The sequence below is a fragment of the Triturus cristatus genome, chromosome 2_1 (genome assembly GCF_964204655.1).
Source record: "Triturus cristatus chromosome 2_1, aTriCri1.1, whole genome shotgun sequence".
Taxonomy (NCBI): domain Eukaryota; kingdom Metazoa; phylum Chordata; class Amphibia; order Caudata; family Salamandridae; genus Triturus; species Triturus cristatus.
The window spans coordinates 1,095,764,027-1,095,777,162 of record NC_140581.1 but is presented as its reverse complement, the minus strand read 5'-3'; the positions used below and the strand labels follow the sequence as shown (position 1 = coordinate 1,095,777,162).

Here is a 13,136-nt window from a genome sequence, read left to right as displayed (position 1 = left end):
CGTAGGGAATTAGATCTTAGCACCCATGACCACCCTAGATATTTTGCCATTGCTATAATAATGGACGCTGTTGTATCAGTGCGCAAAATTCTTTCAGCATCACTGGCCCTTCTAATTCCTAAAAAATTACAGATTGGTGACAACCAAACTCGACGTGGAGCATCATATCCAGCACAAACAAATAGTAAAAGTGCCATAGATTCGACTCTATCCTTGCATATCGGGTACGCTTTATCACTAGATGCGTTCCAACTAGCTGTAAATGCTCTCAGTGGCAGCGTGCCAACCCTAAACTGAAAATATTATTTCTGGTCGAGCGGCTTTGTAATAAGATCCCAATATGACATTCAGTAATCATACTCAACGATATGAGCTAAACAACCATTTGCAATGCAATCGGTCTCACATTGTTAGAGCTATTGAATTGATATTGCAAATGATAAGGTTTTTTACGTATATTTATTTGTTTGTTGGGTTGAATAAGGTATGTATTTTTTGTAGTGGTATTATGTGTTTTGCATTGGAATTGTTAGTTGTGGAATTGTGAGGAGTGGAGTTGTATGGTGTTTAGGGTATTTGTGTTTTGGAATTATGTGGTATGGTGAATAGATTTTGGTGAGCGGTTTATAGAATATATTGAAAGTGATATGGAGGGGGATAGGTAGTTTGCATATCATATGGTGAATGAACACTGGAGAGATTAGGTGAAAAAGTTTCCGCGAAAGAGTGAAAGAAGGATAGAGAATGTTGAAGACTTATAAAGAGGCTGTGTTTGTGTAGTTAGAAGATACCGTAGACAGAGGATGGTAATGTGTGTTAGTGGTGCTAATTTTTAGAATTCTTTTGGTGTATGAAACTGTGGCGATAGATGTGAAGTGAACGAATCTGAGAAATTATGGATCAGTGTGTGAGAGTGCGAGAGAGTGTTGAGAGTAAGTGAGTAGTGTAACTGTTAATTAGAAGGTGGTGGAGATGAGAGATGCATTCAAAAATGCTTTTAGTATTTATAGGAAGGTAGCATGTGTTAGTAGGTAGTTTGGAGAGTAGGGATGGATTTTGAGGGCATGATGTGAGGGGGTAGTAGGTGTGTGAGTCATAGATGCCAGAAGCAATATTTTGTTTTTATTCTTATTGTTAGTTGTGTGCTGGAATTGTGTGGCGTTTAGAGCATTTGTGTTTTAAAATTATGTGGTTCGAGATTAGTTAGTGTTGAGAGCTTGATTGAATATTTGATACTGAATTTGTGCGGTAGTTTGTGTATGTGTATGAATGGGCGAAATATTAATAGTGAGAGTAGTAGTGAATGTGTGTGTGTGTGTGTGTGTGTGAGAGAGAGATAGGGAGATAAGTTTGTAGATGGGTAAAGAGGTTGTGTTTGTATAGTTAGGATATACTGTTAGAAAAGGAGTGGATGTGTGTTATTTGATTATTGCTATTGTAAAGCTTTTGTAATGTAAAGATGTTAACAATAAGGTGAAAAAGGAATGAAAACCTGTCCACGAAGATGTGTTTTATTAGAGATCAGACCGAATCACCAGAGCACTTGCTGTGTCGAATCAAACCCACTCACACCCTCTGATTTCACACTATACAGTGCCATAAGTGTAGGTGGTGAAAAGTGTGGGAATTGTTCTTGTTCATAGCCTTTATTTTGCTCGTGCCAAGACAGGAATTTCTCTGGAAGTGCCTGAAATCTATTTACATGTTCATAGGCAAAGGATTATTGCCACTCATTTTGACTGCTGCAATGATTTACACTAGGAAAAGTTGGGAAAATTCTTCACAAGACTGCAGGTTCCACCAAGTTGCGCAGGCGGACAGACAGTTTTCAGTCCGAATTTTTGGTCAAGATTACACACCGCTTGCAGGTTTTCAAAACACATAAATAAAAGGAATTGTCATTTACAATGTCAATAGCTCAAACTCTGGCAAATGCAAGACCTTTTGCTTGTTCATCATCTAAAAGCGCGTGTGAGAAATCCTGTTTGCACACTTTATTTGCGCAGACATCCAATTCTGGGATTTGTACACTGAATCATTAGTATGGGCACACACGTTTTCCTGTATATTGGTTTATTAGTCAGCGCATCTCCTCTGCTGGCATGAATATACTGTGCAAATGACATGGTGATGACATAGAGCATCATTGACCTACCTTGCTACAAATAATTAGCAAATCAAAAGGTTACCTATACCCATCTACCGCATGGTTATAATTGGTAACATGTCTGGTGATATGGCTAATAAATAATAATGTATATCATTTCATTTGGTAGCAATAATCATTGACACAGCAAGAAAAGATTGGACACCCCCTCCTGCTTGGGTAGTAAAACACGCAAAAATTGGAGTGTAGTGGAAACTTTAAAACCTTTTGCCCGGGTACCACTGAACCTGCTTCACATATGATAGATACGCCTCTGGTAGTAGTGCCTGTTGACTATCATGTTGCTTTGGCTAGCAATCTCACTTCTTATTTTGTACAGGACGGAGCCAGCATGAACATTGCCTCTTGGCACATCTGTGTTATGAAATCAAGTTTAAGACAGCATTTCATTTTACATGCATCAAGCACTAAACAGCAACAAATGGCAATGCAGCCATTAAAGTTGTGCTATACAAAAAAAGCATTTCCCAAGACAAAATACCCGTAATTTAACATGTTCGGAAGTCTCTAGTTAAAAGACTACAGTGCTTGAGGTCGTACCAGAGCTGATTGCAACCTGCTCACTGCCAAAGCGCAACAAGGTGGAAAAAAATTAGCAGCGCCTTCAGCTTTAAAATGGTGGTCGCGCTTTTGTTTTGTTCTATGTGGCTCAACAATAACAACTTTTACTACACTCCACGCTAGAGTGTAGTAAAAGTTTTTGGGGGCGAGCCGCGTAGAAAAAAATAAAAGTCCAACGCCATTTTAAAGCTTAAGGTGTTGTGTCCAAATCTTACCCGATTTCGTCCGCCACAATTTCTTTTTTTTATGTAATTAGTTTTGTTGCAATAATGGCACACCACGGTTTAACATTAAATGTATAAAGCTAATGCGTGGTGTGCCACAACTGATACAAAAGTAAATAAATGGAAAGAAATGCAGCTTCTGTCCGCTTTTTTTGTTCGATTTATTTACTTTTGAAGTAATGACGGCACACCATGTTTCAAGCTACAACGCGGTGTGCCGCCATTGATTCAAAAGTAAATAAATAGAACAAAAAAGGCATGCTGCATGAGCCTTTGTTTTCTATTTATTCGCTTTTGTAGTAATGGCGGCACTTCGCACTATAGCTTGAAACGTTTAAAAATAAAGCACAGTGTGCTGCTATTGCTTCGAAAGTAAATAAATGGAAAACAAACATGTTGGCCATACACTTTTTAGTTTCAATTTATTTACTTCTGAAGCAATCGCGGCATGCTGCCTTTATGTTTATAAATGTGGAGCTAAAGCGTGGCATGCCGCAAATGCTCATAAAATGAATAAATTGTCAAATAAAAGCATTACTCTGCTAATGTAATAGTAAAGCACACTTTCAATTACCCTCTCTGTAGCATCAAGGATACCAGAAGCAGGATACCAGGGCAGTTTGCAAAAGCCAAACAGCATGTCATAGGTGCTTCAACAAGCCATTAATTAACTCATCAGTGCACACTTACTGTTAATGAAAGTTAGTGAGTAAGGACACATGTAAGAGGGGCTGTCCTCATGGTAGGTAACAACAGAAGAGAGGGAGGTACTAAATAGAAACTACTAAGCCTATTCACAAACCAAAAGCCACCATTTACAAAGGACAGTAATGGGAGCCAATTTAAAAGATGGCAGAAAGTGGGCAGAGCTTAAAGTCCATACATACCAGCATGTCTCGTAGAGAAGGCGCAAGCGCTGCCTAGGCGAGACCTAAAAATAATGGACCACCAGTGACATATACGTCGGTTCTCTTGGAGACATGCTTGTTAATCCCGGCATACTGGTGCTCCATTAGTGACCTATATGTGTGTATTGTTATCAACATGCTGGTTATACTGAAAGAATTAGGGTGCAATTGCACTTGAAAGAACTGGTGCAAATGTGTCTGTGGGAGTCACTCAAAAGAAAAATGTGGAAAGATTATGTCCAGGAGAGGATTAGGGAACTTTTGTTGGTTGTTTGAGCTAGTAGGATGTGCCTGAGCTTGGGTTGGGACTTTATTTAATCTCTTCAAAAGCAGAATGATTTTTACTCCCTGAATCATTTCTCTCCTCTCATGCAGGGGCAGCTCCTCGGTCTGAGCGGGGGAGAGTCGCCCCACAGGCCAGAGCTGAAAAAAACCCGGTAATAACGTTTATTTATTACAGTTTTATTTATGAGCAACAGACCCGTCCTGGAAGGAGTGACAGTACAGGGTGGGCCGGATGGCCGCAGCAGGGAGCTGTACGCTTTAAAATGCAAATGTCTTTTTGTCCAGCCGTCTTGCGATGATCAGCCAGACATGCACAATTTAAAATCTTCTAACGTAGCTAGGTTACAGATAGTGCAGGCCTCCAGTGCTCTTAGGAGCGCTGGGAAGGTCCGCTCCAACCAATCCTGGCACTCCACTTGTGATGTGAGAGCTGCACCAGGATTGGTTAGTGCAGTTTACTGGTCCGGTGTAGGAGTCTGCCTGGAAGGGAGACGACTGGTTCAGGAGGCTGACACACCTCACCGTAAGTGTTTATTGTACAAATTGTTATCTACTCCCCCACCCCCCACCCCCCACCAACCTAGGAACATAGCATCCGCCACTGCTCTCATGTGACTCACATATGATGCAACACTTGTATCAGGGCATGTCCTTCGCTAACTGATCATGTAATTACTGTATACATAACAGTAAAATAAATACTAAGAACTACAAATACCACAATGTACTTGTTAGGGATGGTGCTAACAGGTTTGTTTGAGAATGATTCCACTAAAAAATTCTTGGTAACATGCTGGCCGTCCCTGGCATAATGGTCGCTCATCAGTGACATGCACATATCTATGCATATATATATTCATCCATGCTTGTATATACATCTATATAGATATAAACTAATTCATATCACACAGTGATTGTTGCCAGGCTGTTGTTCAACTGCACTTTACATTGAAATGCAGTAGCAGTTGGTAACTCTTGAATGTGGTAGGCGTAAAATTTGTTTCGACTATCAAGATGCTAGTGAGACTGACTGACACAAGAGGGGTTGGAAGATGTGGGGGATTCCCCTACAAAAATATCTTGGTACAAAATTTGCATAAAAATCTAAAGAATGAGAAGGCAAGTCAGATTAGCGAAATTGACGGCTTATAGCACTGATTTAAAGTCAGTAGGAGAAGTAAATGTGAGTCTGCAGCACCAAGCTGTGATGATGTAGAGAAGAGAGAAATTAACTATTATTTGCTTATAACATTACACTGTAAATATTCATTGGAGGTAGCCCAGTTTAAAAGGGAGTGGCAAAAATGGTTAATTTACTAAAAACTATTCCTTTGTGACAAATCGCCATGATTTGGCGGAGGTTTAAAAGGATTAGGTTTATTTTAGCATGTTAGGTTTTGTGTTAATCCGTCAAGGGAGGATAGGAAAGCAAAGTTAAAGGGACGGCAATAACATTTTCATTTGCTAATTGGGGCTGTTTGATGAAACTGCATGAAATGTGGCAGACAGTTAACAAGTTGCAGCCAGTGCAGGCATTTCAGATTTCATGCAGAGTCAGTTAGGGTTGGGGAGTAGGGCAAAGTTAAGGGGTTGTCATAATATTTTTAATTTACTAATAACTTTGGTGTTGTGTGGTAGATTAGCACACAATCTTACAGAGACGCATCATGTTTATCTGATCCTGTGTATTTTAAAATCTGTGCTGGTTAATGGAGGGGGGAAGTGGGGTCTGTGGCCACGTTAAAAAAAATGACAAAATAGTGCTCATTTGCTAATAAATTTGGTATATTTTGATGGGTCCACATGGAATTTGGCAGACATTTAGCAGGTGTAGCTTTTTGTTGGTGTGTAAAGATTTGAACAGATTAGCTAGGAGGTTGCAAGGGTTGCATGCAGATAAGAAAAGGGAGGAGATAGATAAAGTTGGGCCCTGAAGCCAACTCCCGCTGTGACTGTCCAATGGCGGTGTGCAGTGAAGATTGGGTGCATGGACTGTCCATAAATCATGCCTTGTGTCCAATCTTTGCTGTGCATTGCCAAAGGCAAAATAGGTTTATCAACCCATTTCAAATCCCCCCTCTAAATTGCAATTCGTAAAGGTATAGATCAATAGACTGAGATCACAAGTGAAAAACTACTACCCTTTCAAATTAGGTGCAATGCTATCCCTGTTGGAAAGCTTCCACTTTGGGAGAGCTGTCAGTCAACCTTGGGAGAAGTAGGTAGTATTTTTATTTTTTTTAAGCGGCACTGTTCCTTTAAGTAACACAGCTGCTTTAAAAAAGTTTCCTCAATTCCTGTTTGGGAATGCAAGATCTGGGTTGAATCCATCATCGTTCTTTTGCTCACTTCGCCACCCCAGTTCAGAACCAGCTATATGCAAATCGCAAATCAGTCTTGACCCTGTGCCTTATGGGAACAGTCCAGCCCGAGCTGCGAAGCCAGGTTTTCCCTGAACCCGAAACAAACATCCCGGGACCGGTTTCTGGGTAACACCCCTCATCAACCAGGCTAGCTTGAATCCAGTGGCACAGTGAGCAAGGGATCCATGTCTGGGCATACTCTGCCGACTTAGGGGGAACAAAGCAAACACAAGGAGATGATGGACAGAGCAGTGAAACATTTCAGACACTCATACCCATTCACAGATGTGGGTTGAATCCATCATCGTTCTTTAGCTCACCTCACCACCTCAGTTCCTACCCAGCTATATGCAAATCAGTCTTGACCCTTGTTCCTTGCAAGGCACAATCCCTCTGCTTTTAGCCAATCATAGGCCAGAGTGGGGGGGCTCAAATAGCGACCTGGCAATTATTGTTACTCAGGAAGGTAATTCTGCAATCCCCACTGACTGGACGATTTGCGATGTGACATATTAGTACATATGTCACATTGCAAAATTAGAGACTAGCTACAAAACCTAATTTTTGATCACTGTTTGCAAGCAAGCTTTCCACTCTTCCGGCCCTATATTATCAGAGAAAAACTAACACATGTAAATTATTTTCGAGACAACCAAATTGAGGTGCTAATTTGACTGCAAATTAGTGTTTAATTTGCGCCCTTTTAAAAAATGTAGATGTACATGGACTATGAAAGTTCAAAATGCAAGGGGAAGTTCAAATAAATTCATACACATTTTAACCTGCAGCGATATCACAGGGTTAACCGCTTGTGCTTCACCTAGCCTCTCAACTCCCTCCCCTTTTCTTATCAGGGTTTGTGGGAGGGGAAAATGGTGGGAATTACAAAATGGAGGCAGGACTCTAAGAGGTCTGTTTACTTTCTAAGTCTTCAGCGGGCATTTATGGCCCCTGAGGTCAGGGATAGCAACAGCAGTGTCAGAGACACAAAAGGGCAAGCCAGGGGTAGCAACTACTACTCTTGGCTACTCCTACCCATAATTGACATCCATAGACACAACATAGACTCTTGGAAAGAAGTTATAATCGCCAAATGCTGCATTTTTTCATTTATATGTACACTAAGCTCCAAACTCGACAAAAATCTGTTTTTATAAATGCACTACAATCAAATTGTGTAGGAAGGTGATACCTAAAAAACAGGTGAAATGCTCATAGCACTGTACTCTAAAGTCCACTTTTCCAAAAATACCTACTTTGCATTATGGCAATGAAGTTTTCCTGGGAAGACCTTTGGAAAGATATGACTTATAATTTTTACATTACAAATGTTATTCTGACTTTAAAATCCAGTTGTTCAGACTCAAATAAAATTGGACTATAGTCTTGAAGGCTTAAGGCAAATTCTGGCCCACGAATCTCCTTTTGTTAAAGTCTATTTTAAATGCTTGGCTACGAAATGCATTAGATACTGAACTCATGTGACTGTGATACTTTGCCAATCAGATCTGGACACAGCTTCCTCTGACCTGAAGATTGCATCGCAATGTGAGTCTGGCATGTCACAGGAGGCATGCAAGAATCTGGTCATCCGAAGGGGGAAGTTAAGGTCTTTTGAAGAGGACTATGAAGGGTTTTTATTAAAGAAAATTCCCTTTGTTTCATATCAGATTTTTAGAATATGTCTATTTCCCGTTTGACAATATCACAAGGCGAAAATTCACTGGTATGATTCAAGTCACTATCCCCGACTAAGCTTGGAAATGGCAAGAAAACATCTCTGATTACTGAGAACTTCTGTTTGTATGCTTCCAGTAGGGAGTAATCGAGCTGTAAGATATCTAGATGTTTGGCCTAAGCACAGGAAGTTTCTAAAAACAATTTTTAAGTTTCGCTAAGTTTTAGAACTTATCGACAGACCTATGGCGAACAATGCCAAAAACTTACAGTTGACTTTGTGTCAACCCATGGCTTACCATTGGTTCACTTTCTTCTCAACCTCATTTGATTGCCTCTTATTTGATGGTTTCCATCCTTTTCTTGTGTTTTTCCTGACCTGGAGTATAGATTCTGTACCATCCTTTTGCCTGATGACTTTTATCTTTCACTGCTCATGTTCAGGGAACTACTTTTTGCTTTTTTATCCAGTCCATGAGAGTGCATGTGTTTTTTTGCTCTCTGCCCCGTTTGCAGCCCCCCATCTCAAATATCTGCCTTCTGCTCTTTCAGTGTTGCTCCCCACAAACCGATAATATCTTTAAAAGCACAGCAACAATGTAATGTATTTTGCCAGGATATGAGTAAAGATTTTTTTATGTTCAGCATTCAACATATCACCTGAAATCACAAGCACTGGTGCACAGAGGCTTTTATTGTGTGGGGAGAGGCTGCTGCACTCACTCAGCTTGCATTTGAAGCAGAAGGTCTCTTTAACATGGATGAAAAGGAGATGACACTTCTCTGATTGCAGAGGACCAAATTACTGGAGCATTTGTTTCACTTCTGAGCCCTGGGGAAAGAAAATTATGACATGACAAGGGTTCGCCTTTAAATTCTCACACTTCCTTATCCTTTTGAAATTCTGTTCAGAGTTTCCTCAGTGGAAAGTATTTGAAAAATAAATTATGCCATTTATAAACATTGAAAGTATTGGATTCACTGTAGAGATAACTTAAGTTATGTCTGTTTTTCCTATTTTCTTTTGACTGTATTCCTGTAGTGCTTAAATGGAGCCAATGTAGAACTATCTGTGGGACTGGTCAAAGGAATAGACACTGTGCTAGCTTACCTTCAAGACAAACATTTTAAATACGTTGATGACTGCTTCTATATTGAGGAAAGCTTTTTAATATCAAAATTATGTTACAGTGCAATTTGTTAATGAGTGCGAAATTGATTACGGTGTTTTTACTGTTTGGCAAACTTCAACAGGTCGAACAAAGGAAATTTAAATGGTGTTTTTTTTTTCTCGGTATTATGTACGGTAGAAATGGACATAATCTTATTACGTCTCAGTCCTGTGACTAACATCCTCAATATGTTCTGTGATGAGGGCCAGGACTCATACCTTTTACCATGAATTTCATATGTCATTGCTTTACGTGTAGTGATTTAGGAGTTGGCCTAACGGCTAGGGCGCTGGACCTGGGGAACTGGGTTCGAGTCTCGGCAATGACGCTGAATATCCTGTGATTCTGGGCAATTCACTTAATCTCCCCGTGCCTAACAAAAAATGAATGTATGCTCTCATGTAACGTAACTGGTGCTATGTAAAGCGCTTTGATACCTGATTGGATTCGGGTCAAGGTCGTGCTCAATAAAACTCTGCAAAACAAAAATATATATATATAATAAACTTTTGTTTCTTTTTTCCTTTATTAATCGAAGACACGCATGTCATTGTGTGTGACGGATGCATGTTTGAGGGGAATGAGTTTGTCAGAGGGGAGGGGTCTCATGTAAGGGGAATGTTCATAGGAACAGGAGAGGAAAATAGCAGAGTGTTAGCATCGAAGAAGGAGCGAGGAAGAAAACACCTATGCGGCAAGTGTCAGAGGAAACTTGGAGCAGTGATATGAGATGCGTGGCTTTTGTCTAACAAAGGACACCATAGGGCTGAAGCAGGAGCAGTGAGGTGCTTAATAGCTATAAAGGTAGACACCGTTTTGGAAACCACCAGAAATAAATTGCATATTCAGCCATCTGACCAAGTGAGTCCCACCCCAGAGGGACCAGCCAGCATCTAGAAACATCAGGAGAGTTGCAAACATACAAATACACCCAGAAGTGATGTGAGTGCAGCCACAAGAAGACACAGCCTGCAAACCATGGCAACAGTGAAAAGTCTAAAGAGTCACCCAGAAGCGACATGGATGTTACCCTAGCAAGATGGAAATTCCAAAACCCAACAGAGGCTGCCTCATTTGAAGGGTGTACTGCGCCATGGTATAGCTTGAACTAGGTGCAGAGGGCACAGACAGCGCTCCCTATTACTGACAATGTGCTGCCCCAGGGTAGATGCGTTCTCTCTGCGCATTAGCGAAAGGCAGTGCGTCTGTTTCAAGCAGCTGCTTTGTCTTGCACAGTGTAGGCAACATGTGACTCACTTTACAAGAGGGGACAGAAATCCCTCTGCAGGTGGCTGCAATGAGTGACTGCACCCGCATGCAGGGAACTGTCTAGTGGGTCCCTGGGACACCTGCACCCCTTGCAGAGAAAGCCCAAGGGCATCCAATGACTGTGTGCCACCTCTTTGTGGTGCATAGTCAATGCGTCTCCTGTTCATCTCTTTGTCTCTGTACTCACGTTCATAATTTGAGGTGGGCGCAGAGGCAAAGTCTTTTCCTCATTTGCTTGGGGCCACATCCTCATGCAAATGGGAATACTTGTGGAGCAGGTGTCTGTACTGTGGCCCCTTCTGTAATACTAAGCACAGAAAGAAGGCGCATGCATGTGTTGAGGGCCACCTTATGTAATACGGCCCCAAGAATCTTAAAAAAAGGCTCCTGAAATAGCCAGAAGCGATGTGGGTGCAACTTGAGGAAAACAGTTTTCTCAAACTGACCAGGAGATTTAGGAAACAATAGAGTTGCCCTGAAAGATGCATCTTTCTTCAGATAACCACTGGTCCTCGGTAGGTAGCCCAGGTTTCTTCCTTTAAATTCTGGGACTTGCAGTCCTGCTTTATAATGGAAGAAACAAGACTACAAGTCCAAGAACACAAGGACAACACTTGGACTTCAGCTGCACAACACACATGAAACTGGAAATCTTGGCAGGGCTGAAGGCTCTAGGAGAGAGTTAGTCACTGGAGACCAAAGACCAGACATGGGTATGCCTCATGGCCATCTACCGGCACCAATCATGCCCACATAGCGAGGATGGCACAGAAGGATGGGCCCTAGTGAAAGAAAGGAAGTGGGCCCACTCTTTGAACTGTGAGATATAGCAATAACCAGGGCTCAGGGTGGCCTCTGGGCCCAGGTTCCACTGCTCCTGCTGTACGCATGGTAGTTACGCCCCTGCATGCGCTAGGAACAGAGGTTAAACAAAGGATCATAACGAGAGTGAGAAGTCCACACCTGAGAGGTGGGGGCGCATACAGGCCCTGCATTATGACTGGAAAAGACGGGGGGCTAGGAAAATCTAATCCTAAATACATGGACCTGCAAAGCAAAACACACATTCAGAAGGCCTAAATCCGACAGGACTTTTTAAAACATTCGCACTAATGAAAATTATTTTATCACACTTATTCAACTTTAAAAAAAAGAAACTACAAAAACCACATCTGCCCTACAAAACATGTTATATAACCCTCTTTCTTATGCATATGAGATTAGTCGCTGCAGGATAAGGCCAACAGCCATGGCCACGCATGTGTCATGTATTGTCATGCAGTTTCAAGCTGAAATCCCTCGTGTGATTTAAACGTAATCTGCAGCTTTACTCCGATATTTACCTCTAGAGAAACATCTCACATACACTTGCATGAAATATGGGGTGGTTCCCTCCCCATTCCTATAATGGAAATGCACTTACTCCTGCCGATTGCAGACGTAGCTTCATGTGCGTGTCCAGGGTGGAAAATGCCACGTAAATTATTAGTGAGCCGTCTAATTCTGGGTGTGTTTGATGGCCTGGATGGCTCCCGGGCCTACAAGCGCTTTCTTGGGACTGCAGTGGCGGTGGCGAAACGTGACATTGCAGCACTTTGGTCTCAGGCCAAGCCCCCTACTGTGCGGAGGTGGAGATGGGGGGTGGACTGGTGCGGAACCCAAGAAGAAGGCCTGGGGCTGCCCTGAGCTATTTGAAGGGATTTGGGGCAAATGGTTCAATCTGATGTCTTGATTGGTGAGTGTGCTTATATGTACTATGCTAGTTTTGCACGCTCGTTTATTTTGGAGCCTGATACACGGGTCTCTGTTATCATCCTAACTGTAGTCTTTCATCGAGATAATGTGCTTGTTTTTGCTGCCAGAGTCACTTTGCGGTTTCTTCCAAAAATAAAAAAAGTTGATTATCAAAACTTTTTTATTAGCGAGCACCCACAAACGTAGTACTTTCAGGGTGCTCCAGCAAATTTGCTTACCTATACCCGAGCACACACCATACTCCCCGCCCACTATGCCTTGACCAACTCTAAACTCAGCACTATGCAAAATGCGCCATACTAGCAGTCGGTCTTCAATAGTAAGTTCTAGATCCACGAACACATATCGCGTTCGTAAACCCTGGAGTTCGCAAAATCCCAGGGTTTGCAAACGCACTTTTTTTTACAATGTACTAAGCACGTTTTGTGTGTTGGATATGTATTTCCTACACACAAAATGGGTTTAGCGACATATAGCAAATAATGATTCCGAAATTACGTGAGAAGGGTGTTCCTTCCTTATTGTGATCAGGTATGCTCTGCATCAGGGGATTGATACATGGCATACTGGATTTCAGGAGCCACTGTTTACTCCCCCCGATGCTTTCCCAAACAGCAAAGTTTATGTTTTTATTAAAGTAGCACTAGTTCCTTTAAGGAGCAAGGAGAGCTTTATAAAAACACGTTTCTCTTTTAAGGATGCAAACGAGGGGATTATCATCTGCTGTTCCTTGCGGGCCACCATCACTGTGTTGG

At 41.7% G+C, this 13,136-nt stretch overlaps 1 protein-coding gene across 1 annotated transcript in view; it reads right to left on the bottom strand.

The window, feature by feature from the left end:
• The window catches only part of PARM1 (prostate androgen-regulated mucin-like protein 1), a 409,351-nt gene that overhangs the window by 211,090 nt on the left and 185,125 nt on the right, over positions 1–13,136 (bottom strand). The window lies entirely within an intron of this gene.